The sequence below is a fragment of the Odontesthes bonariensis genome, chromosome 8 (genome assembly GCF_027942865.1).
Source record: "Odontesthes bonariensis isolate fOdoBon6 chromosome 8, fOdoBon6.hap1, whole genome shotgun sequence".
Classification (NCBI taxonomy): Eukaryota; Metazoa; Chordata; class Actinopteri; order Atheriniformes; family Atherinopsidae; genus Odontesthes; species Odontesthes bonariensis.
Window position 1 is genome coordinate 21,649,020 of NC_134513.1, and position 24,660 is coordinate 21,673,679.

Consider the following 24,660-nt stretch of genomic DNA (forward strand, 5'->3'; position numbering starts at 1 on the left):
TGGGTTTCTCATCCTAATACAGCCAAAGAGGTTTTCCAGGCAGTCCTGGGAGAAGCGAGATGTCAGGACGAATGGAAAGCCCTGCGAGAGAAGCTCAGCCTGAATATCCAGAATTGATGATGTGGAAAGTACGACACCTGACTGCACGGGTTTCCAATGGCCTTTTGCCCCGATAGATATGTTCTTCATCACCCAAATGGCCGAGCGCAGATGTGACAATGCAGCTTGGTATGAATCCTGGTTGACCTGACTCAGTGCCAGACAGGGTGTCTACCTGACATGAGATCAAACCATCTGTTGAAAAAATCTAAGAACCACGCTGTGGTAAGAAGATCTGTGTCAAATCCTTCTGAATGCACTAAGTAGCGCAGTGCGGAACTCACTGAATGACTGAAACAGTGTAAGGCATTGGACACCTTCATTTTACCAAAGTGGGATGGTGTCAGTGTGTGCTCCTTCAGTTTTGGGGCAAGCTTTAGGGCCCTCATTTATCAGGACAAAATGTCCTGATAAAGAGGTTAACCTGCTGCTGTCTCATGTTGCCATGGCAACAGATGGGAGAACAGCACTAAGTGTGATGTCAAACCAAGATGGCTGCGCACAATCTGACGTGGCCCAAGTTTTTTACAGGAGGGTAGATGCTGCCTGCTCAGGCGCACTGTGGCTCTCACAGAACTTTTTCTTTTAGATTCTGATCATTTCAAGTTTAGTTGAAATGATTCTAAACTCTACTTCCAGTTCGGGAGCAACATGGACCCTGAACAGGACCACGTGTTCGTCAGTGATGTCAGAACACTTATTGGCTCTTTGTGATTACTAAAGAGTTTATTTATTTCTTAATTCTAAAAATAGAAAATGTAGAAAAGGATTAGAATTAATTTAAAATCTAATGAAATGTTTTCTGTAGGGCAGCAGCAGTGATATTCACACAGTGAAGTCAGCACATAAACAGAATATTGATCCCAATGTAAAATGCTGCTGCAGGAAGGGTTGAGTTTATATTCACATAAAAACAGAGTTCATGCCAAAGGGAGTTATTTTAAAATGATTTTAGTGATGAAGACATGTGTTTACAGAGGGAGGAAGAGGAGTGGTGTTTGTGAGGAGGAGCAGCTGTCCTGCTGTGCTCTGTGTCAGGACGTCCTGAAGGATCCGGTCTCTGCCAGCTGTGGACACTGGTTCTGCAGACAGTGCATCACCTCATACTGGGACCAGTCTGCTTCCTCAGGAGGCTCCTCCTGTCCCCAGTGTGGAGAAAGATCCAGAACCAGAGCTGCACCAGGTCAGATATTTCTGTTAACCCGTTACTAACTGATGCATCACGTGTGTTTTTACCTCATTAAATCAAGTTTGATTTTACACAAAGCTTGGGGTCTGATGGTTAACCTGCTGTTTTAATGCAGACACATTGTGGTGTCAAACAGAACAACAACAGTTGTTAGGACCTGACTCACATGGACACAACAAAAGAGACACACCATGAATTAAAGTTAGAGAATCATTTTAATAACTATCATCAGACTGAATTTATATGCCAAATCCAACCTTCATATCACGAGGTGTGCAAATCGGTTGGAGCAACAGGTGTCCTAAATCACAGAAATTACCTCCCAGCAGGACAGACAGACACTGGTTAATACCACAACCAACCACAAGAGGACCCACGGGGTCATCACAAAGGTCATCAGGAACATCATTTAACATTAGCCTTGTTTTCCTGTTTACTGATCATTTTACTGAGAGGTGGAAGGAAAAGAAAAGTTTTCTGCGTGAAGCCAAAAACTTGTTCAACTGGGGTCAGAAAGATAAAGAAGAACAAGTCCTGATGAATTGAATCTACTGTGTTTCTGTTTGGTCTCATTTGTTCTTTGGTCAGCAGATGCTGGTCTGCAGGAGGTTTTAGATGAACATAAGATCAGTCTGAGGAGGAGATGTGAACATGTGACTGAAGGAAGTGATGGAACAGGAGGTGGAATCCTCCTCAACAGGATCTACACTGAGCTCTACATCACAGAGGGGCAGAGTGAAGAGGTTAATACCCAGCATGAGGTGAGGCAGCTGGAGACGGCTTCCAGGACCCTCCATGACACTCCAATCAGGTGCCAGGACATCTTTAAAGCCTTACCTGAGCAACAGGGAGCCATCAGAGTGGTTCTGACCAACGGCGTCGCTGGTGTTGGAAAAACCTTCTCAGTGCTGAAGTTCACTCTGGACTGGGCCGAGGGCCTGGAGAACCAGGATGTCAGTGTGGTGATTCTGCTTTCCTTCAGGGAGCTGAACCTGCTCAGAGAGGAGCAGCACAGTCTTCTCACGCTGCTCCATGTTTTCCATCCAACATTACAGAAGCTCCCAGCAGAGCAGCTGGCCGGCTGCACACTTCTGTTCATCCTGGACGGCCTGGATGAAAGCAGACTGTCTCTGGAGTTCAGCAACAGGGAGGTTGTGTCTGAGGTCACCCAGAAGTCATCAGTCAGCGTGCTGCTGACAAACCTCATCAGGGGGAACCTGCTTCCCTCGGCTCTCGTCTGGATAACTTCCCGACCTGCAGCAGCCAATCGGATCCCTCCTACGTGTGTCGGCAGGGTAACAGAAGTACGAGGCTTCACCGATGCCCAGAAGGAGGAGTACTTCAGGAGGAGATTCAGAGATGAGGAGCAGGCCAGCAGGATCATCTCCCACATCCAGGCATCCAGGAGCCTCCACATCATGTGTGGAATCCCAGTCTTCTGCTGGATCACTGCTACAGTTCTGGAGCACATGTTGACCACAAAGCAGAGAGTAAAGCTGCCCAAGACCACCACTGACATGTACTCCCACTTCCTGCTTGTTCAGACACAGAGGAAGAAGAACAAGTACCACCAGGGACATGAGACGAGTCCACAGGAGCTGACGGAGGCTGACAGGGACGTTCTCCTGAAGCTGGGGAGGCTGGCGTTTGAACATCTGGAGAAAGGAAACATCATGTTCTTCCAGGAAGACCTGGAGCAGTGTGGCCTGGATGTCACAGAGGCATCGCTGTATTCAGGAGTTTGTACAGAGATCTTCAAAAGAGAGTGTGTGATCTTCCAGAAACCAGTTTACTGCTTTGTTCATCTGAGTGTTCAGGAGTTTCTGGCTGCAGTCTACATGATGCACTGTTACACCAACAGGAAGGAAAAGGGGCCGAAGAGCTTCCTGGGATTCACCAACAGGAAGGAAAAGGGGCCGAAGAGCTTCCTGGGATTCACCAACAGGAACACTGAGGTGCCGAAGAGCTTCCTGGGATTCACCAACAGGAACACTGAGGTGCTGAAGAGCTTCCTGGGAGAAGACTACAGTGACTCTTCTCTGGATGACTTCCTGAAGAGAGTGATGGAGAAATCCCTCAACAGTAAAAATGGCCACCTGGACCTGTTTGTTCGCTTCCTTCATGGCCTCTCTGTGGAGTCCAACCAGAGACTCTTAGCAGGCCTGCTGGGTCAGACAAAGAACAGAACACAAATGATAAAAAGAGTCATCAACAATCTGAAGGAGATACGCATGTCTAACATTTCTCCTGAGAGAAGCATCAACATCTTCCACTGTCTGATGGAGATGAACGACCTCTCAGTTTATCAGGAGATCCAAAAGTTCCTGAAGTCAGAGAACAGATCAAAGAAGAAACTCTCTGAGATCCAGTGCTCAGCTCTGGCCTACATGCTGCAGATGTCAGAGGAGGTTCTGGAGGAGTTGGACCTGGAGGAGTACAACACAACAGATGAAGGACGAAGGAGACTGATTCCAGCTGTGAGGAACTGCAGAAAGGCTCGGTGAGTTGATGTGTTCATTGACTTCATGAGTCAGTGTAGATTAGTAGTTTAGTTCCCTAAAAGCCGTTTCTACACATGAACACCAGAGATGTTCTGGAGATGTTTCCCACAGTTTCTGGTCACATGTGCTTCACAGCAGCAGACTTACTGTTGGAGGCAGGAAGCCAACATTAACCTGCTGTTTCCATTGTTTCCCATGTGGGCCGGCTTTACACCCACATGGCCAGTCCCCAACACAACCAGAAGCTAAGAAATCTGGCCAGTTTCTGAAATCACCACATAAAGAATTTTTCCATGCCAACCTGACTAACAGGAGAGAATATTTGACAGATTGGGCCCAGTTCCCAGCTCACTGGAAATGATGCAACAGAAATCTGTGGGGATATGTTGAAAGAAGTATTTTGGGAGTTTAAAGTTTTACTGAACTGGATATTTAAAATAAAGGTCAAAAGTTTTTGGTGGTAAAATTCTGATCATTGGATCAGCAGAAGGTTTTATAGGTGAGCTGCCTCAGTCAGGTCATTTCATCGTTGGCTGTTGTAGGTATTGATTGTGAAAGCTTTGGCTCAACAGTCTCTGCCGTCATATCTTTTACTTCATAATGTGCCGCACATTTTCAATGGGAGACAGGTGTGGACTGCAGGCGGGCCAGTTTAGTTCCTGCACTCTGTTACTATGAAGCCACGCTGCTGGCACACCTGCAGTATGTGGCCTGGCATCGTCTTGCTGAAATAAGCAGGGATGTCCCTGAAAAAGACGCTGCTTGGATGGCAGCATATGTTGCTCCTGTTTGGAGCTTTCAGCATTAATGGCGCCTTCACAGATGTGCAGGTTACCCACGCCATGGGCACTGCCCCACACTATCACAGATGCTGGCTTTGGAACTTCGCTCTGATAACAGTCTGGATGCTTCTTTTCCTCTTTAGCCCGGAGGACACGACGTCCATGATTTCATTTTATATATACAGATTAGATATATTAAGACATCGATCTGCAGTGAAATGTAGACGCCATCATCTGAGAAGACGGCATGAACTGTGGCCTTTGCACAGAATGTAAATGTACGAGTTGGAAGTTCAAAGCGTACAGCATACAGTGTTGGAACTAATATCTACGGAGACATAATGATGTTGTGGCAGCTTTCAGACCCACGGAGAAGCTAACTTAGCTTAGAGTGGATTCTTCCTGTATGTCGGTGTGAACAGTCCCAGCTGACAGTGGTTAGCAAAGAGATCGTCTTTCAGCTGTAAATGTTCACTAAGCTGAACTTTTTATAAAGATTCTGGAGTCATATAAAATATGTAAGAATTTAAAAATGGTTTTCTTAACAAGACGTCCTTATTCTGACTTTGGGATCAGATCAAACATGTTTTCAGTCTAAATGTGATACCACATTTCCTTCTTTATCTGCAGATTAGAGAAAATAATGAAGAACAGTCTGTTTAAAGGTGCTCAGGTCTGAGAAGAGATTAATGGTGTCGTGTCAAACACAGGAAGATGAGATGAGATCAAACACAGATGTGAAGAACAGATATTCATGAGCGGACATTACATTCACATCACTGTGTTTAGTCAGAATATGAGTTCAGTTAGTGTTTATAGTGCAGATTGTCTGATTTCATTAGAACTGACTTTACATTTTCTCTCATCACAGACTTGATGGTTGTGAACTCTCAGAGTCTGACTGTGAAGTTGTGGCCTCTGCGTTAAAGTCCAACCCCTCCCATCTGAAACAACTGGACCTGAGTAACAACAAGCTGTCGGATCCAGCAGTGAAACATCTGTCTGCTGGACTGGAAAGTCCAAACTGCAGACTGGAGGCTCTGAGGTCAGTTCACTGCAGCTCTTTTAGTTCTTCTGTTTTAGTTTAAATGATTTAGTGATGTGTGGAAGTATCCAAATATTCAGAGTTTCCACATGTCTGAATTAATCTTCCCTTACATCTTTTTCACCTGCCAAAGCAATTCTTTCCTCACTTTCAGAGAATGAAGCAGAGCTGTTTCCACAGAGGCTGAATGAAGGAGACATTTGTACGCTCAGCAGTTTATCAGAGAGCAGAAACTCAGATTTAAGTTGAAGAAGAACAGATCTGTAGCTTCAGCTTTGTAGCTTCCTGCTGGAGATGGGGGAGGTCTCCCAACCATCAGCCTCAAACTCCACTGATTCAGATAGTTAGTCAAAGCGTCCATCAGCATCCATTAATCAGCCAAACTGATCAATCAGTCCACCTCTGGATGCTTCCAACACTTTTCTAAGGCTCTGTAATGTTTGGACTGACTGAGATATTCAAACACAACAAGTCACAGTAACAAGTTCTGCTGCTGTCGACCTTACTGCACGCTGTCCCGTCAGCGGTACACTTGGGATTAATTTTGGGCGGTATGCACTTTAGTTCAATCCTGAAACGCCATCCCTTAACAAGTATATTCATGCCATACACTGTTAGAAAGCTGAGATTCACCCGATTCATTCAAGACCCGAATCAAATGGATGCTCACAGCCATAACAGTAACAGACGTTAACTCAGCTAGCCTCTAAGCTAACGTGTTTCAGTGTGACATCTCAACCTACCTTTCAAGCCTTGCTGTTATCCACCAAAACCTTTTCGTGACTCGGGGACACCTTGTAAAGCTTGCCAAGTATCCATGGTTATGAAATATGAAGTCCCTTTTCTTATAAACTTAATTCTTTCCTCAAAATGTTAATGTATTGTCCAACCGCAAAACGTACTTTGGGTGACTAAAATCGAAAATAGTACGTTATCTAGCTGGCTCCGGGTCATATGCCAGTCCATTGCTTACAAATTTCTCAATGTGGAGGTGTGTCAGGTACTGTAGCTTCGATTGACACCAGACACAAGCCAATCGGAGCATGGTTAGTGGGTAGTACACGTCTTGAAAGCCAATGAGGACACGTGTCTTCACTACCCCCAATAGTACTTTGAATGACAGTAGTCCCAGCCAATGGCAATTTCCATGGAAATGACGTTGATACCCTTTTAGCCAATAGTCTAACGTTTCCAACGGTGTATGGGACTATACTATCAAGCTTGTATGTGCCAAAACAAATCCATGCGTTATCGATCATAGGGGAAATGCCCCATGTGGTGCGTAACGTGCGCACAGAAATGTGTACAGATTGTTGCATTGAATCATAACACACAAAGAGATTTGCGATTTTGATATTGGTTTGATATTGTAATTGATACTGTTATAGATATATAGATAGATATTATATTATATTATTGTTTGATTCTGGTTATACAGCTGTTAAAATTGGCTTATTTAATAGACATGAGCCCAGTAGTTTTCCATAAAGGACATGAGACATGACCTTTACTGAGACTGACCCAGACAGAACAGGGAACCATGAGATTCAGGTGCGAAAGGCACACACATACATTAGTTAGATTACTCAGAGACATTATTTGGGTTAGTATGCATATCCAATCACATTTGATCAACACGGGATCCACCGTGGGAAACTAGAAGAGATATATGCAACTTGTTACCGGAAATCAGGGCCAGTCTGACAGACTTCCTGCGGGAGCTCTGTTCCACTGAGCCCAGCGCTGATATGCTTTGATGTGTGACTACCAATAAACACTTCATTTTCACTTGAATTACTTCGGTCCATTCTTGAGCCTCCTACTAAAAGAACCGAATCTAACACAGCTTTGGTAACCAAGTGTCCTTTTGGAGACTCCAAAAAGGAACTAAGGAAAACGCATAGACATACCTGTTGAAAAATACCTCTGAACAATTCATTTTTTGGTCTTTTGACTCCAAATTTGGACTGCATGAAGTCAAGACATGTGGCTCTGACCTAGCTGTGTCTATAGAGGCCTAGAGGTCCCTGAATGGCTTTATCCAATTTAATGTATAGGCAAACATATGGACGGGGAAACAACTCCACCATTCTAACCCCTCCCACTCTGAGTCAGTAAGACACAGCATCACACAGACACGTTTATAATATTCCTGAGAGTGTTACCTTTCCAATGATACCAGTCACATCTCTGAGTCTCAAAAGATGTGGGATCTGTGCTGTTTACAATTTGGGCATGTCGTTTTGGCAAAAAACGTGAAAATCGGGGTAATCATGGAAGTTTGATTCCATGATTCCATTAAACATCACTGCACCATGTTTTTGGGCCTTTAACCTTCAATAAAACAGTGAACCTGATCTCCATTTCTATCAGTTTGTTCCCATTTGCTCCAAAGTTCCTCCTGACATGTTTGTTTTCTTTGAAACTTGAATCATTTGGCTGCACAACATGAGTTTGTATGGATGGAGCCACTGGTGGAGCTGGCAGAGTTTAAGAGCTGAAGTCACTCCGTCTTTATTGAAGCAGCAGCATGTTGTCATTAATATTAATGAGAGCTCTTTTTCACTTGTTCTGTTGGACTGTTTTAACCTGCATCCTGTTGGCTTCAGCTCACATGTTTTATTCTTTATTCAGATTGGAGAACTGCAGTTTGTCAAAGATCAGCTGTGCTTCTGTGGTCTCTGCTCTGAAGTCCAACCCCTCCCATCTGACAGAACTGGACCTGAGCTGGAACACCATCAGTGACTCTGCAGCGAAGGAGCTGTGCAGCTTTCTGCAGAGTCCTCACTGTGGACTGAAGACTCTGAGGTCAGACACCATGTTTTAGTTGTTTGTTCAGATTAATATGATGTGAAAGCTGTGCTGGTCTTCATGGTAAAGTCTGTTTTCTTCTTCAGTGGTTTAGTTGATGAAATGATGATTCATTAAATAATGAGAAAACACAGTGAATCTGTCAGACAGAAACAAATCTAGAATCACTGGCTGATGCTTCTAGAGCTCCAGAGTTGGTGAATATTTCTGGCTGAAACAATAACAACAGTTTGGAGCAGCAAAACTCCAAAAGCCCGTTAATCAGCTGATACTAACAAACTCCCCTCCAACACTGTTGGAAATGAACAATCTTTGACTTGAGCCCTTTTTCCATCAGATTCTGTAGCGAATTAAAAGTTATATCGCATTACTTTGTTGCGATATAAGATGCGTTCGGTTGGTTTTCCATCAAACAGGACTATTCTAGTGAAATAAAATGACATCACCGGAACGTGCTGATGCGCATTATTCTGACTCGACCAGATGATTTTCCATTACAAAAGTGGCGAATTGTAGCGAATTAGAATGCTCGGTAGCGGGAATTTAATTGCTCGCGCTGTTATTGTCAGCCTCCTGTTATAACAGTTGCTATAACTTTCAAGGCTACGTACCTTTTCACCACCAGCTTTCGTTTTATTTATTAGGCTAGTTACTTATTTAGAGTTATGGACCGTATGATAGGACTAAACATGCTGCTAGTGCTGCTGTCAGCTTATAATAGCCGTCAGAAATTTAAGAAGGAGGATGAGAGCGAGGCGAGAATTAATTATGCTGCTTCAGGACCACCTTACATAGCTCCTCAGAGGGCATTGCCACAACCATCTCGACCAGTTGTTTCTTTTATCATCGAACATTGTTGTTACTAGTTGTTGCTGCTGTTTTGATACCGACAGGATAGGTGAAATGGGGCGGCTGAGCGGCTCAACAACAACATTCGAATCCTCGCCCTTTACCAATACCATCTGCGCATGCGTGGCTAGTCTGAATCGCATTAACCTTTTCCATTACTTCTGTAGCGATACAACTTAGCCCTGAACCACCTATTTCGAGCGAATTGATTTAATGCGACAAAACAGGCGTTCTAGCGATTTAACCGTTTTTCCATCACATGTATCGCACTAACTTCTCGATGCGCATCAAATTAAAGCGAATCATGTCGTTGATGGAAAAAGGGCTTTGGTTAGAAAGCAGCTTTCATCACAGCAGCAGTTATCTTCAGTCAGATTCATTCATGATGACAAAATCCAGCCAAAAAGCTTCTCCCACTAATAACTGAAAGGAAATCACTTTCAGTTGAGCTTTATTTCATGAATTCTATCAATAATTCCCTCTGTTACACAATGTCAAGTCCAACTGAAAGTGATGCTGACATTTAGTGACTGTGAGGAAAACAAAAAGAAGAGTTTCTCAGAAGAAGAATAACATGATTGGACGATGGATGGAAGAAAAGCTGTGAGCTAACTTGTTGCTAGGTAACAGCAGATGGAAGGAGGCTGTGAGTGTGTGTGAGTAGCTTTCCATCAAGTGAGAAATGTGTGAAAACATGCAGCAGAGTCAGTGTTTGATAGCTGTGCAGCCAAAGAGAAGCTGAACAGGTGAAGTGCTGCGACCCTGTGCAGGTGAGCCCAACACAGACACAAAGGATGATCACTGAGCTGCCATGAAGGAGGGAGGCAGGGACTGCTGCATCACTGCAGATACATGCTGTTCTGTTCCCCTGCTGGCTGTGTGGGAGCTGTTCCCACCTGTTTTATTCAGTAAGAGCTCAGAGTTGCTGTGAGCAGCATGTGAGTGAATGCAGGCTGAGAAACAGCAGATAAGAAACATGAAGCTTCATCACTTTCTCTGAGGAACAAAAAAACAGATTCAAAGTGAAAAAAGTGCAGCAGACGTTTATTTCAGTTTAATGTAAAGTTCATTCTTCTTTCATGGTGTTTTATTTCCACTTTAGTCTCATTTCTTCATATTTGAGATGTTTTCTGTTTTCAGATTTAAAACTTTCTGTCAGATTCTGAACTTTTTTCCACCTTCTGATCCGTTTTTTCACTTTCAAACTTTTGCTGCTGACCTGCTTTGAGAGCCAGGACGTCAGCTGACAGGGGGGTTAAATCCTGACTGCCAGAATATGTAGCGTTACCGGGTATTTATATACCTATTAAATATAAGGATTTATGAGATGTTCTTACAGTCTCAAATAAACCTTACTTCGAATTCAGGGCACCACCTACCTAGGTTTTGACTTAATTTAAGTCACAGTCAGGTAGGAAAACTGTTCGAAATCTTACGATCCTGGTGTTAAATTAATATTCAATTAATATTCAGTCTCATATCTCGCTACTTTCGTGAAGTTCTCGTTTGGTTGGACAGACATTACGTAAAGAAAGCATACGACACAATCTGTGATTATAACATATATATAGATATATGAGCTGTTTATTACAATGATATGATCTTAGACATGAGCCTTTAAACAAACAGTAGATGCATGGAATATGGGTGATTATATAAAACACTTAGTGAATATAAAATAAAATATGGGGAATGGAGAGTTACTGGATTTATTCAAATAGTTTGGGTTGGCTGACTATTTGAATCTAAATACTGACATTTCGGATTAATGTATCATTCTGTGAAAGCCTCGAGACATCCATCAAACCCACTTTAAGGTGAAAACGGGTCGGTCTTACTGTGCTGAAGTTCTGTTCAGTCGGTTCGGACCACGGCAGCGGTCACGCGGGGTCCGAGCGGATTTCTCCTCCGCTCTCTGGGCCTTCCTTGCTGTCGTGACTGACTTTAGCGGACTTCTCAGTTGCTTCTTTCACCGGGAAACCGAAACGATGGTGCCGAGGGCTGTGGTTAGCTGATCGAATATTTTGAGTGTCAGTGGGTCCGTTGCTTCTCTGATGAAGTGAACTTAAGTTCACAGAAGATCAATAAAAGGTTGCTTGGAGTTGGCTTCTTGGTAGGAAAAGGTGATGATGGCGTGAAACAGCGGAGGTTAGGACGTGCGACGTAGAAGGACGTGGATGGCGAGGGACGAACAAAAACACGTAAAACGTGCATCTTCAGAGTATTTCAATCTGTTTCTTTGTTCGGGTCTTTCTTTCTCGTCTCCGGGGTCTCACTGGGTTCTGGAGGGTCTCCTCCGGTCGTCCGCTGCATCGTTATCCACACGTCCTTCCGCTCTCTCCTGAGATTATGGGAAAACTCCCAAACTCTGGTGAGCTCTTCTCTTCTGCTTAAACCATCTCCAAAACTCTCTGAGCAGCTGTTCTCTGCTCAAATCTCCTTCTGAAACTCTGGGTTGGAACCCTTCTGGAACAAGAGGCAAGAAGCAAGAGAGCAGACGCCTGAAGCGAGCCAGCAAACGAGAGAACTAGAGAGCGTGTTTTCCGCGGGTTCCGGGTTTTGACTCTCGGAGGCGGGGCTTACACTACTTTTTCAGCCAATGACATGCTTGAACTGTGTGCATGTCTCTGTAAGGTGATCTGTGCTATCGGGGGATTTCTGGATGAGACAAAGAACTCTGTGTTTCTCCATTACTCCCATCTCATAGAACATTTGTCTCGGTGATTCTGAAAACACCACATCTTGTTAAGATATGCAGATTAAAGATATAACATAGACTTGTAATATAAAGACATCAAAATAACACACATGATAAAGACAATTATGACTTTCAAAATTCAGATGAATATCTATGAAATCGTGACATGTGAATAGTGAATTACACAATGCTAATTTCTGTGTTAACAATGGGGACACTAAACAAATACCAAATAGATACCGAAGGGACATCGTTAGAAGTTACTAGTTGCATATATTGTCCATTTTACTGAGTCCTCTGGGATTTAAATGTTCAACTAATCAACACTGCAGACCACTAGGGGGCAATGTGGTTCCATCAGGCAGGTTGGGTGTTTTCCACCAAAATCAGTTCTTTATCAATATTTAAGCCAGAATCGTACAAATTGTCTCTATATGCGTCTTGTGATCAAGCTGGAAACCTGAAAGAAATTGTACACGGTTATCAAACACATTTAATATAGTTTTAAGATTCGACTAAAAGTGAGTCTTCTCAGTTCGTATGTATAGCCATCTGGTCGGTTTGCTGGTGAAAAGGAGTGTTAAAGTGTCAACTTTCGAGTTATGGTCTAGATAAGATAGTAAGTGTCCCACTTTTCCAAGAGTGAGTTCTTTGTTCATTCGAGTTTTCCAATTTTTATGGCAAGTGTCTGTTGCGAGTTCGACTCCCCAAAAGCTCTTAAGAGAGTTGTAAATTAGGCAGTTTCTGTCTCTTTTTCCTTTGTGGAAAGAAAATGAAGATCTGGTTTATATCCACATACGTAAACATCCCCCACAGGAATGTTGGTTTTGTCAAAGTTTGAAAAAATCCACACGGCACTGTGACTGCTACAAATACCTGACTGATTCTGATAGTTAGTCAAAGCGTCCATCAGCATCCATTAATCAGCCAAACTGATCAATCAGTCCACCTCTGGATGCTTCCAACACTTTTCTAAGGCTCTGTAATGTTTGGACTGACTGAGATATTCAAACACAACAAGTCACAGTAACAAGTTCTGCTGCTGTCGACTCTTTAAAGAAGTTTGATTCCATGATTCCATTAAACATCACTGCACCATGTTTTTGTGCCTTTAACCTTCAATAAAACAGTGAACCTGATCTCCATTTCTATCAGTTTGTTCCCATTTGCTCCAAAGTTCCTCCTGACATGTTTGTTTTCTTTGAAACTTGAATCATTTGGCTGCACAACATGAGTTTGTATGGATGGAGCCACTGGTGGAGCTGGCAGAGTTTAAGAGCTGAAGTCACTCCGTCTTTATTGAAGCAGCAGCATGTTGTCATTAATATTAATGAGAGCTCTTTTTCACTTGTTCTGTTGGACTGTTTTAACCTGCATCCTGTTGGCTTCAGCTCACATGTTTTATTCTTTATTCAGATTGGAGAACTGCAGGTTGTCAGAGATCAGCTGTGCTTCTCTGGTCTCTGCTCTGAAGTCCAACCCCTCCCATCTGACAGAACTGGACCTGAGTGAGAACACCATCAGTTACTCTGCAGCGAAGGAGCTGTACAGCTTTCTGCAGAGTCCTCACTGTGGACTGAAGACTCTGAGGTCAGACACCATGTTTTAGTTGTTGATTAAAGGAGAACTGCGGTATTTTCAACATTAAGCCTCTTTTCTGAGTCGTCTGCAATGTTTTAGAACCCCCCTCGCCGCTTTTCTGATGTTTACTACTGTCTCCGGTATTTGCCTAATTTTGATTCTTCTCAACCTGCTTCAGAATGGCAAGTCATATGCATGTCTACAAAGGTCCGTAAAAGCACAATAAACGTCCGTTTTCAAAATCATCAACTCACCCGAGTGGTTACTGGTGTGCACTGGTAATCCATATCAAATTTCGTGGCGAAAAGTTTCTTCTGTCGTGTTTTATTTGACATTTTGTACTGGATGTTCGTTGATATTACTCCGCCACCGCTAAGAAAATAGTGCGAGCATGAACGAGCTGCCAAATAACAACAGTTTGGAGCAGCAAAACTCCAAAAGCCCGTTAATCAGCTGATACTAACAAACTCCCCTCCAACACTGTTGGAAATGAACAATCTTTGATTTGGTTAGAAAGCAGCTTTCATCACAGCAGCAGTTATCTTCAGTCAGATTCATTCATGATGACAAAATCCAGCCAAAAAGCTTCTCCCACTAATAACTGAAAGGAAATCACTTTCAGTTGAGCTTTATTTCATGAATTCTATCAATAATTCCCTCTGTTACACAATGTCAAGTCCAACTGAAAGTGATGCTGACATTTAGTGACTGTGAGGAAAACACAAAGAAGAGTTTATCAGAAGAAGAATAACATGATTGGACGATGGATGGAAGAAAAGCTGTGAGCTAACTTGTTGCTAGGTAACAGCAGATGGAAGGAGGCTGTGAGTGTGTGTGAGCAGCTTTCCATCAGGTGAGAAATGTGTGAAAACATGCAGCAGAGTCAGTGTTTGATAGCTGTGCAGCCAAAGAGAAGCTGAACAGGTGAAGTGCTGCGACCCTGTGCAGGTGAGCCCAACACAGACACAAAGGATGATCACTGAACTGCCATGAAGGAGGGAGGCAGGGACTGCTGCATCACTGCAGATACATGCTGTTCTGTTCCCCTGCTGGCTGTGTGGGAGCTGTTCCCACCTGTTTTATTCAGTAAGAGCTCAGAGTTGCTGTGAGCAGCATGTGAGTGAATGCAGGCTGAGAAACAGCAGATAAGAAACATGAAGCTTCATCACTTTCTCTGAGGAACAAAAAACCAGATTCAAAGTGAAAAAAGTGCAGCAGACGTTTATTTCAGTTTGAATGTAAAGTTCATTCTTCTTTCATAGTTTTTTATTTCAACTTTAGTCTAATTTCTTCATATTTGAGATGTTTTCTGTTTACAGATTCACACTTTCTGTCAGATTCTGAACTTTTTTCCACCTTCTGATCCGTTTTTTCACTTTCAAACTTTTGCTGCTGACCTGCTTTGAGAGCCAGGACGTCAGCTGACAGGGGGGTTAAATCCTGACTGCCAGAATACCTGACTGATTCTGATAGTTAGTCAAAGCGTCCATCAGCATCCATTAATCAGCCAAACTGATCAATCAGTCCACCTCTGGATGCTTCCAACACTTTTCTAAGGCTCTGTAATGTTTGGACTGACTGAGATATTCAAACACAACAAGTCACAGTAACAAGTTCTGCTGCTGTCGACTCTTTAAAGAAGTTTGATTCCATGATTCCATTAAACATCACTGCACCATGTTTTTGTGCCTTTAACCTTCAATAAAACAGTGAACCTGATCTCCATTTCTATCAGTTTGTTCCCATTTGCTCCAAAGTTCCTCCTGACATGTTTGTTTTCTTTGAAACTTGAATCATTTGGCTGCACAACATGAGTTTGTATGGATGGAGCCACTGGTGGAGCTGGCAGAGTTTAAGAGCTGAAGTCACTCCGTCTTTATTGAAGCAGCAGCATGTTGTCAATAATATTAATGAGAGCTCTTTTTCACTTGTTCTGTTGGACTGTTTTAACCTGCATCCTGTTGGCTTCAGCTCACATGTTTCATTCTTTATTCAGATTGGAGTGCTGCAGTTTGTCAGAGATCAGCTGTGCTTTTCTGGTCTCTGCTCTGAAGTCCAACCCCTCCCATCTGACACAACTGGACCTGAGCGGGAACAACCTGAAGCAATCAGCAGTGAAGGAGCTGTCTGATCTTTTGAAGAGTCCACACAACAAACTGCAGACTCTGAGGTCAGTAGAGAGTTGGAGGTCCATGCAGCTCTCAGCTGTATTTTATTAAACTTTATTTATTATATTTATTAAAGCTGATGGCAGCTGACAGCTGAGGATGCTCTGAAACACTCCTTTATCTCCTCTCTTCTTTCTACAGATGGGAGTCATGGTGATGAACAGGACGATGTGAGCTGAGAGGATGAAGCAGCAGCAGCTTGTGTGCAGAGAGACTCTGACTGGATGATGATGTATATCATGTTGATGTGTTTATATTCTGTGTTTTTCTTCCTTTGGAATAATAAAGTTAAAGTTGTTAGAAATGATCAGTAATGAAATGATCCATAAATCCAGCTGCCATCACTACCTGCAGTTCCACCTGAATTTAAAGAAAAGCCAGCGTGTAAAATCTGTCACCTGTTTTATTCTCTTTGCTTCCAGCTTGACCTGGTTACATCTCACTTTGTTTGATTCTGATGGATTTGATAAACATCCATCAGTGGAAATGAGAAGCTGTCAGTGTGATTGCCTTCTATGATTTTATTGCCTTCCTGTGATTTTATGTAGCTGTACAGCACTTTGAATTGCCTTCTGTATGAATTGTGCCCTAGAAATAAAACTGCCTTGCCTTGATTCAGTCAGAGACGAGCAGCTTTAGAGACAACTAAGCTGAATGAAATGTGGGGACCTGGAAGGAAGATCTTTCTCTCTTTTCACTTTGGATGTTTTCATCTGAAGGTTTTTGTACAGGCTGCAGGGATCATTTCTCCCTGTGGAGACCAGACTTCCAACACCTGCAGCAGTAGGTGGCTGAATGAGCCACCTACTGCTAACGAGCTGTGAGATCAGAGCAGGCCCCCCCCCGTGCTTTCTGACAGCTCCTCAGAGCTCCCATCAGCCCCTGCGGCCCACAGATAAGGCCGCTGCTGCTGAGTGACAGCTCAGCTGAAGCTGCTGTGTGGTTTCATGGTCTTCATTTGAATCTGACGGCAGATGAAAAACAAATCGGGGTCACATGATGCAGGAAGCCTAAAAAACATTCATGTTCCCACAAACACATTCAGCTTGGTGGTGAATTTAGTAACACACTCTGTTATCTGTTATTTAACAGCTGGGATGAAAATGCACAACTACAAATCCACACAGCTCCTCAACTCTGATTGAACTCTTCAACGTGTTTGACTTCATTCAAACACATTGAACACATTTTTTTATTTTTTATTATTATTTTATTATATACTTATTATACATTTATTTATCCAGTGTTTTTCCTCATGGGGATCTTCCACACCGGGGACTATGCCCACTCGGTCTGTGGGGTCATTACTGTGGGGATGGCCCTGGTTCGGGGGGGCTGGGGGATCCTGCACTGCAGCCCTGGCTGTGGTGTGGATGCCGGCCTGCCCTGATCTGGGCGGTTCCCCGTGGTGGCGGCCTCTGTGGTCATTGGTGGGCCGGCTCCCGGTGTGGACAGATCCCCAAGATACCGTTTCCTCACTTCAGCAAGCCAGATTTTAATGATGATTGTTGTTGATATTGATGTTGCTCATGTTGGGGGTGGGGGGGGGGTATGTGTGCAGTGTGGTTATCGGTGTGATGTCGTGTGTGAAATGATGCATGAATTTGATAATTGATTTTATTATGTAAAGCACTTTGTGCTGCTTTTTAGTATGAAAGGTGCTATAGAAATAAAGTTTGATTTGATTTGATTTGATTCAATAATGGAGCTGAATTTCTATCGACTCATTCTTTTCCCACTCTGTCTTCTGACATGATGGATTTAGTTTGTCATGTTGTTCTTCATCGTGTTTCCATCATGCAAACAAAGTGCTGTCAGTGTTCAGCTCTCAGACAGTTCACCTTCAGTTCCACTGACACACTGATGCTGGGAATTCATTTCAAACGGACATTTTTATCAGTGCTGCAGTCTGTCCTTCCAGGTGAGGCGTGAAGAAAGCAGCTGTGAGCACCGTAACATACAATAAATACATTATTACTGACCTGGGGGGTATTACTAGAAGCTGGTTTAGCGGAAAGCCTGGCTTATTTTGCTACTTCTGGCTAAATTTAGCGAGAGTTTCGTTCCATAAAGGTGGCTTATTTGAACGCCCGCTAAGTAACCATGGTAATTTATGCTGCTGAACTAGCCTGGTCCCGGGCAGGCTAAAGTTGAAACTTAGCTTAGCTGCAACTCAAAAATGTCCGACCGGCTGAAACGGACTCCGGAAAGAAATGTTCACCAAGAATTCTGCGCTCCCACAACTCATGTCTTGTCTAAAAAACGAAACAAAAACTGTGGTTATCATATCACCACTTTCACTGTCTCGAAAAATCAATCAGTCGGTGCCAGTGCAACTAAAGAAACGCAACTATACACACGTATTGAACATGAAATTAAATGAGAGAGAACATGGTATTCATTAAAACTAATCAATACCTAACAAACATCCGATCTACCCACGTAGGACCAGACTCAGAAAAATGGGGGACAGGTCATAAAATTAATGATACAAATTATTGACAGCTCCTTTCAAAACAGTCAAGGACACTGTACAAACAAGATATTAGATTAAAATATTAATTAATTAATTTAAAAATGAAGAGTGCAGATAAAATACTTTCAGGTGTCATATGCACATCTAAATAGAACTGTTTTCAGTCTGGATTTAAACATTGTCACATTGTCCAGGCCCCTGCTGGACCCGTGGAGGCTGACTATGTAAACCGAACATTTTTCCATATCCTAAATGTACAGGTACACTTGGGGATAATTGTCCATAGAATCTGAACTGGATTTCTCATTTTGAAAAACACCACATCAACCCCTTTGAGTAATGCTGAGCAATGTTACATTTATGCCCTGTGAAACCTCATCATTGACTCCCATCCTCCGTGCATACAGATGATCTGTGATGGAGGTCATTTCATTTCCAACATTGAGGCTCAATGGCCGGGATCAGTTCATGATTCTAGGATCTTCCGAGCATCCTCACTGGCACAGAGGTTTGCACAACACTCTAAGAAATGAAATAGTGATGTTGTTCATATTGTGTAACTTTGTTGTGGTAACATTACTATAACTATTAAGTTTTTACATAAAAAATAACAAGGTTTCATTGGAATAACATAATAGTAAGATATTTCAAGCCTACAAAACACATAAGATTCAAACGAACATAACCATCTCACTTAAATCACACACACACGCAAAGGTACGCTACTATGACGCATTCTCAGACATGCGCAGTAACCACGGAGCAGAGCAACCGTTGCCACTCGCGCGCCATGTGCTCAGTTGGAAGCCGTCGTCCTCGAAAAAAATGTTAAGTAAAAACGTTTCATTAATAATACAATACAAATACAAATAATACAAAATAATAAAAGAGTGAAACTTTACTTTGTGTCAACCGACGATATGTGTTTTCAGTTTCATTGCCCTCGGTCGTACATTTTGAAAGAGTTTGGAAAACGGTCATTGCTAGCTTAAATCACCCAGCATTATGCTACTGTCAAATGGAACACTTGCATAGCTGCTATTTCTTGAATTCTTAAAAAGCCAGATGATTTTCTTTTGTGCCAGTTTATTTTGCATCCCTAAATATTGAACAGAAAACGGGGCTTTTGAAATTTCATATCGTATTTTAAAATCTAACAGATTATCCTAGAGTAATACTATAGTAATACTATATGTGCCATGAAAGAGGTTTTTGTTTGTTGTGGTTTGTTTGCTTTGTATTTCACCTGATAGAAGCAAAGCCAAAGTTCTAAATGTAATTGCAAAAAAATCTTAATTTAAGTTCATTAATTTCTATTGTTAAAAATATATTGGTCCGGTGACTCAGGGAGGCACAGTGTAACAATATTTAACTGGTATCCACTATGTTCCATATCTGTTTTATAAGCAGTACTAATTCTACCAGCTGAAGAGATTACTAATCACTGTCTCTCTTCTTTTTAGGCTCTGAATGTGGAGGTGCAAACAGTGCTCTGAGACTGTATCTACGAGGTACCAGTTACTAAAACACTACAAATTGAAGCATTATCATTTTGGTCATAGACACTCATATCTATACACATACTATGAATGCCCATGCTCGTTCAAAACATGGAATGCTCTTAAAACTCACCTGAGTCGATGTCATGTAGATGTGTTACGTACTAGAAGTGCAGAACAAGGAGTTTTTACATGCCTTTTGTGCCCTGGAAGTGAAATACCATCTAGTAGAGAGTATTTTTCTCACATCAACAATTATCTGAAGCGTTATGAAACAGTAGCTTGTGTGTTTCAGAATTGGACGTTTCAAACTAATATATATACTACTTACAAATCACACAAGAATAGGAGGCACCCACACTGCACAGTTAAAGACTTTAAAGTTGAAGTAGTGAATCAGCCATCTACCTGACACACCTGGGTTCAATTATTCCTCATTATTGGAAGCATTTAAGGAGCATGCTACCAGTCCTTCGACGCCTGAGTGTCAACCATACGTGGTAACCCTTGCCTCAAGCCTTTGAATATTGTAACCCTTGAGAATAACTTTACTGTTGTGCTTTTTGATTCCTAAAGTATTTCCATCTTCAGAACGTGCCCAGCGTGGTCTCCTGAAGCATCCTCCAAGCCTGGATCCAGCCTATGATTCACAGCTCTCTCAGCCTTCTGATCGAACCCTGTCCGCTCTCCACCGTGCTCCTGACAAGAAACTAAGCCGCCTCTGCTTTCGTTTTAAGTGTTCGTGCATCGCTGATGTACTGCTGTGGTACGCCAAATTTAATTTGCATAGTCTGCAAACAACCACATTGTTAGCAGCATTAAGGGTGAAAAATTCCCAGACTTTGGAAGACCGTGTGCGTGATTCTTTAGCTAAATGCTCTTCAGTGCTCCAACTACTGCTTGCCGCCGCCATCGTTATGAATTCTTCTTCTTCCGTTTTAAACTAAGGCGTCTACACCAATTGGTGACTCTGGTGCATATTTACTGCCACCGCTGGACTGGAGTGAGAGTTCATCTAGTAGGTCGTTTGGAACGGGGACTTCAACCAAAAAAAATAAAAAATTAGCGACACGTAAAATGCAAATTATTCATGTCGACGAATTTATGGCGTCGAATACGTCGACTATTTGACCCAGCTCTAGTGCCAAAGCATGCTGAGCTGTTTGATGAGAGATATTACAATTGTATTGTAACTGGTAATCTTGCTGTATAGCACCTCCTACTTTTCGGTTCAAGTTTGACATAGATCAGCAGCATTTCACTCAAGTCTCATCACGTAAAAAAAATACAGAACGCTTGCATCTACCGCCATGAGGGGGCAGTCAAGCTCGAAGCCACGCTCACTGCCAACAAAAGCCAGGCAGAGTCTCTGTGGCGCAATCGGTTAACGTGTGTGGCTGGTAACCGAAAGGTTGGTGGTTCGAGCCCACCCAGGGACGTTCTGGCTTATGCGTATTACGAGAGTTAAAGCAAACATTCTGCCACCAAAACGCTCTCCTTACGCATTATACACGCTCCTTGGCAAAATATTTCTCCAAGGGTGACCTGTTAAGTGCAGTGTAATGCATTACTCAACCTTGAGGCTCCTCTGTCTTTTGTCAAAATTGCACAAGCAAAGTGAAAAAGCAACCTTTTTGTCATATTGCTATGAAAGTCACACACAAACAAGAAAAAATTCAAAAAGGCTGAGAGACCAAATGAGGGCACTTGGGAAACAATTTGACATTAAATCTCTTTCTTTAACAAGTCGGACCAGGAAGTTATTGACTACTTGTTGTGTGCTACTTTACTTGTTACCTACACAGCAGATATCAACCTTATGACAAACATAAATAAATTGAACACATACTCTAATGAAGGGATGAGAGGTGGTAGTGATCGAGGCCACGCCCACAGACAACTACAGCAAGTCTCTGTGGCGCAATCGGCCAGCATGTTCGGCTGTTAACCGAAAGGTTGGTGGTTCAAGCCCACCCAGGGACGAGTGTGTATACCAACAAATCCACTGGTCAGCAACCAGGGGGGTATTCCTTGAAAGTAGCTAAAGATAGCCAGGCTATAACCAGAAATCGTCCCTTGAACTAGCACCATCTCCTAATTAAGCCTCAAGTTGCTCCACAAAGACATTTCAGCTGCATCTCAGTGAGGCTAATCCAAGCGAGGCTTACACAGCCTGGCTAAGTGCGAGTGCACGAGTAACGTAAGAAGCCCTGACGAGTGGATGGTGGAAAAAGGGAGATGGCAGAAAAGGAGAGCAAGACAAGCGCTGTTATTTTTTCGGCAGCTGAATAAATAATGCTGATAGAGCTGTATGAGGATTTTAAAAGTGTCATCACCAGAAATGGTAATACAGCTGCGATCAATAAAGCGAAGAATACGCTACGACTAACAACTGCAGACAGACTAATGCGAAAGTTATGAAAGTTTCATACCATTGTCAATTGTTAGACATTTATTTTACTGTCCTCATGTATTTATGCTCTCCTCTTTGTGTTATAATGTGTTTACATAAAGCATGCTGAATTATCTCTGGATGAGATGTACAGCACACATATACTGGCCCTGCTCAGTTTATGAATAACCCAATAATCGACACGCATCATCATACTTTGTGACTATATTATCCTGTGTGTGTGACCCACATATTATTTTTTCACTGTTACATCTCTACAGGAGCAATCTTAACAGCCAAAAGCGTACCTGTCAGCAGGTGAAGGTAAAGCACAGGAAAATATTTCAGAGTGGTAAGTAGCCTTTGAAGAAATGTGTTTGTCCAATAAAGAGAGCAGCAAACTAGATATGGAAGAAACTGAAAATAAAAAAGATCAAGCTAGAGATTATGAAACTGGAGAGGGATGTTAGTATAAATTCAGATAAAGGAGAATTTCGTGTTGTGAACTGTATTTAATTCTGTTTTCTCTCCACAGCTTGAGAAACATGTAATAATAATTAAACAATTCAACACAACTTGAACTCAAACTTGTCATTATTGTACGGTTCATGCAAAGTGTTAGAAATGTGTTTTTTACATTTATATTCACAGTGGGGTGCCATGACCTAACGTGTGGAAGGTTATGAATCATCTCTGTCCATTTAGCCTTCTTACACTTGCTCTGACTTAAACTGCTACTGTGTCAATGCAAAATTATGAAAAGAAGTTCTAACTCAAAGCTCACAACAATAAGGATCAAAGGAAATATGTGTCCCTGTACAGGTCCCTCACTGTGTCAGGAGAAACTGAGTCCTTTCAGGCACTAGAACCTGCAGGGACTCAGACTTCAGCCTGAAAAGTTGTCCATAAGACAAAATGTATAAAGTATGAAGTATACTATTAATTTAAGAGGGCTCTTTCAGAATTCAGCCATAGTGCCTGAGAACTTTAAGCAATGAACCTGTATTTAATTTGGCCAAAGGTCATTTCAATCCGTGCCCTTGTTTTAGCATGTGCATGTGCATGTGCATGTGCATGTGCATGTGCATGTGCATGTGCATGTGCATGTGCATGTGCATGTGCATGTGCATGTGCATGTGCATGCCCTTGTTCCTGGATCAGGATATGGCGTGAGGAGGTACGGCCAGCATGCATAGCCTCTGTCCCCAAGCAGGACACCATTGAACTCTCCTGCAGAATAAAAGAAATGTTGGATGGATATACATGTGTTAAGACTTGGCAATTTGATGCAATATGTGCCTTATATGGCTAACTATAATAAAGTATGACGAGCACTTTGAATTCCTTAAGATGACCTCTACACCTGACCTCTCATTAGATTACCAAAATTCTGCCTATGCTACACCTTACTTCAAAAGTACACTCCTTCAGGTTAGTAAAATTCTTGCGCCTTGTGCAAACCTCTGTGCCAGTGAGGATGCTCGGAAGATCCTAGAATCATGAACTGATCCCCGCTATTTAGCCTCAATGTTGGAAATTAAATTAGCTCTATCACAGATCATCTATATGCACGGAGGATGGGAGTCAATGACGAGGTTTCACAGGGCATAAATGTAACATTGCTCAGCATTACTCAAAGGGGTTGATGTGGTGTTTTTCAAAATGAGAAATCCAGTTCAGAGTCTATGGACAATTATCCCCAAGTGTACCTGTACATTTAGGATATGGAAAAATGTTCGGTTTACATAGTCAGCCTCCACGGGTCCAGCAGGGGCCTGGACAATGTGACAATGTTTAAATCAAGACTGAAAGTTCTATTTAGATGTGCATATGACACCTGGAAGTATTTTATCTGCACTCTTCATTTTTAAATTAATTGATGATGGATTTTTTTTGTTTTTTGGAATGATTTTATTGCCTTCTTGTAATTTTATGTAGCTGTAAAGCACTTTGAATTGCCTTGTGTACGAATTGTGCTCTACAAATTGCCTTGCCTTGGATGCGTACATGAGCACAGTGTAGTGCACTGATATCATTAGGGAAGCCTGAGGGAGATGATGAACTTAATGCAAATACTTCAGCCAGTAGGTTGTTTTACATGATCAGCTATTGTAAATGTGGATCAGCAGCCTGAAAGGACAGAGGTCCCACCCCGACATTCGCAATACTGACACTCTCCCTCTGTTCTCCCTCTGTTGTACAAACAAGATATTAGATAAAACGCAGGAATTAAAACATCATACCATCTTAAAAATCTAATTTCTACGACTACGAATTCTCCAGTGTGAACACGAATTCAGGTTTGTGGGTACGACTAGAAAAGTGTTGAAATGACATCACATAGCTCACAGGGGAAAGTAATCCAACCACGATTGCTCCAACCGCGCATGCTTTCTTTTTTTATGGATACAAAGAAGTTTCGATTGATGATCAGATTAGATGGTCAATCAATCAGATTGATGAAGGTGCACTACACCTCCATCATCGAGTCCATCCTCACCTCATCCATCACCATCTGGTACGCTGCGGCCACCGCCAAGGACAAGGGCTGCAGCGTATCATCCACTCTG

At 42.4% G+C, this 24,660-nt stretch overlaps 1 protein-coding gene, 1 non-coding gene and 1 pseudogene across 2 annotated transcripts in view; all 3 read left to right on the forward strand.

Annotated features, from left to right (window-relative positions):
- The window catches only part of LOC142385491 (NLR family CARD domain-containing protein 3-like), a 250,038-nt gene that overhangs the window by 35,180 nt on the left and 190,198 nt on the right, over positions 1-24,660 (forward strand). The gene's annotated exons all lie outside the window — the stretch shown is intronic.
- On the forward strand, positions 1,057-16,216 carry LOC142385895 (NLR family CARD domain-containing protein 3-like; annotated as a pseudogene).
- On the forward strand, positions 21,064-21,137 carry trnat-ggu (transfer RNA threonine (anticodon GGU)). Its single transcript has one exon. It is a non-coding gene; the product is annotated as a tRNA-Thr (tRNA).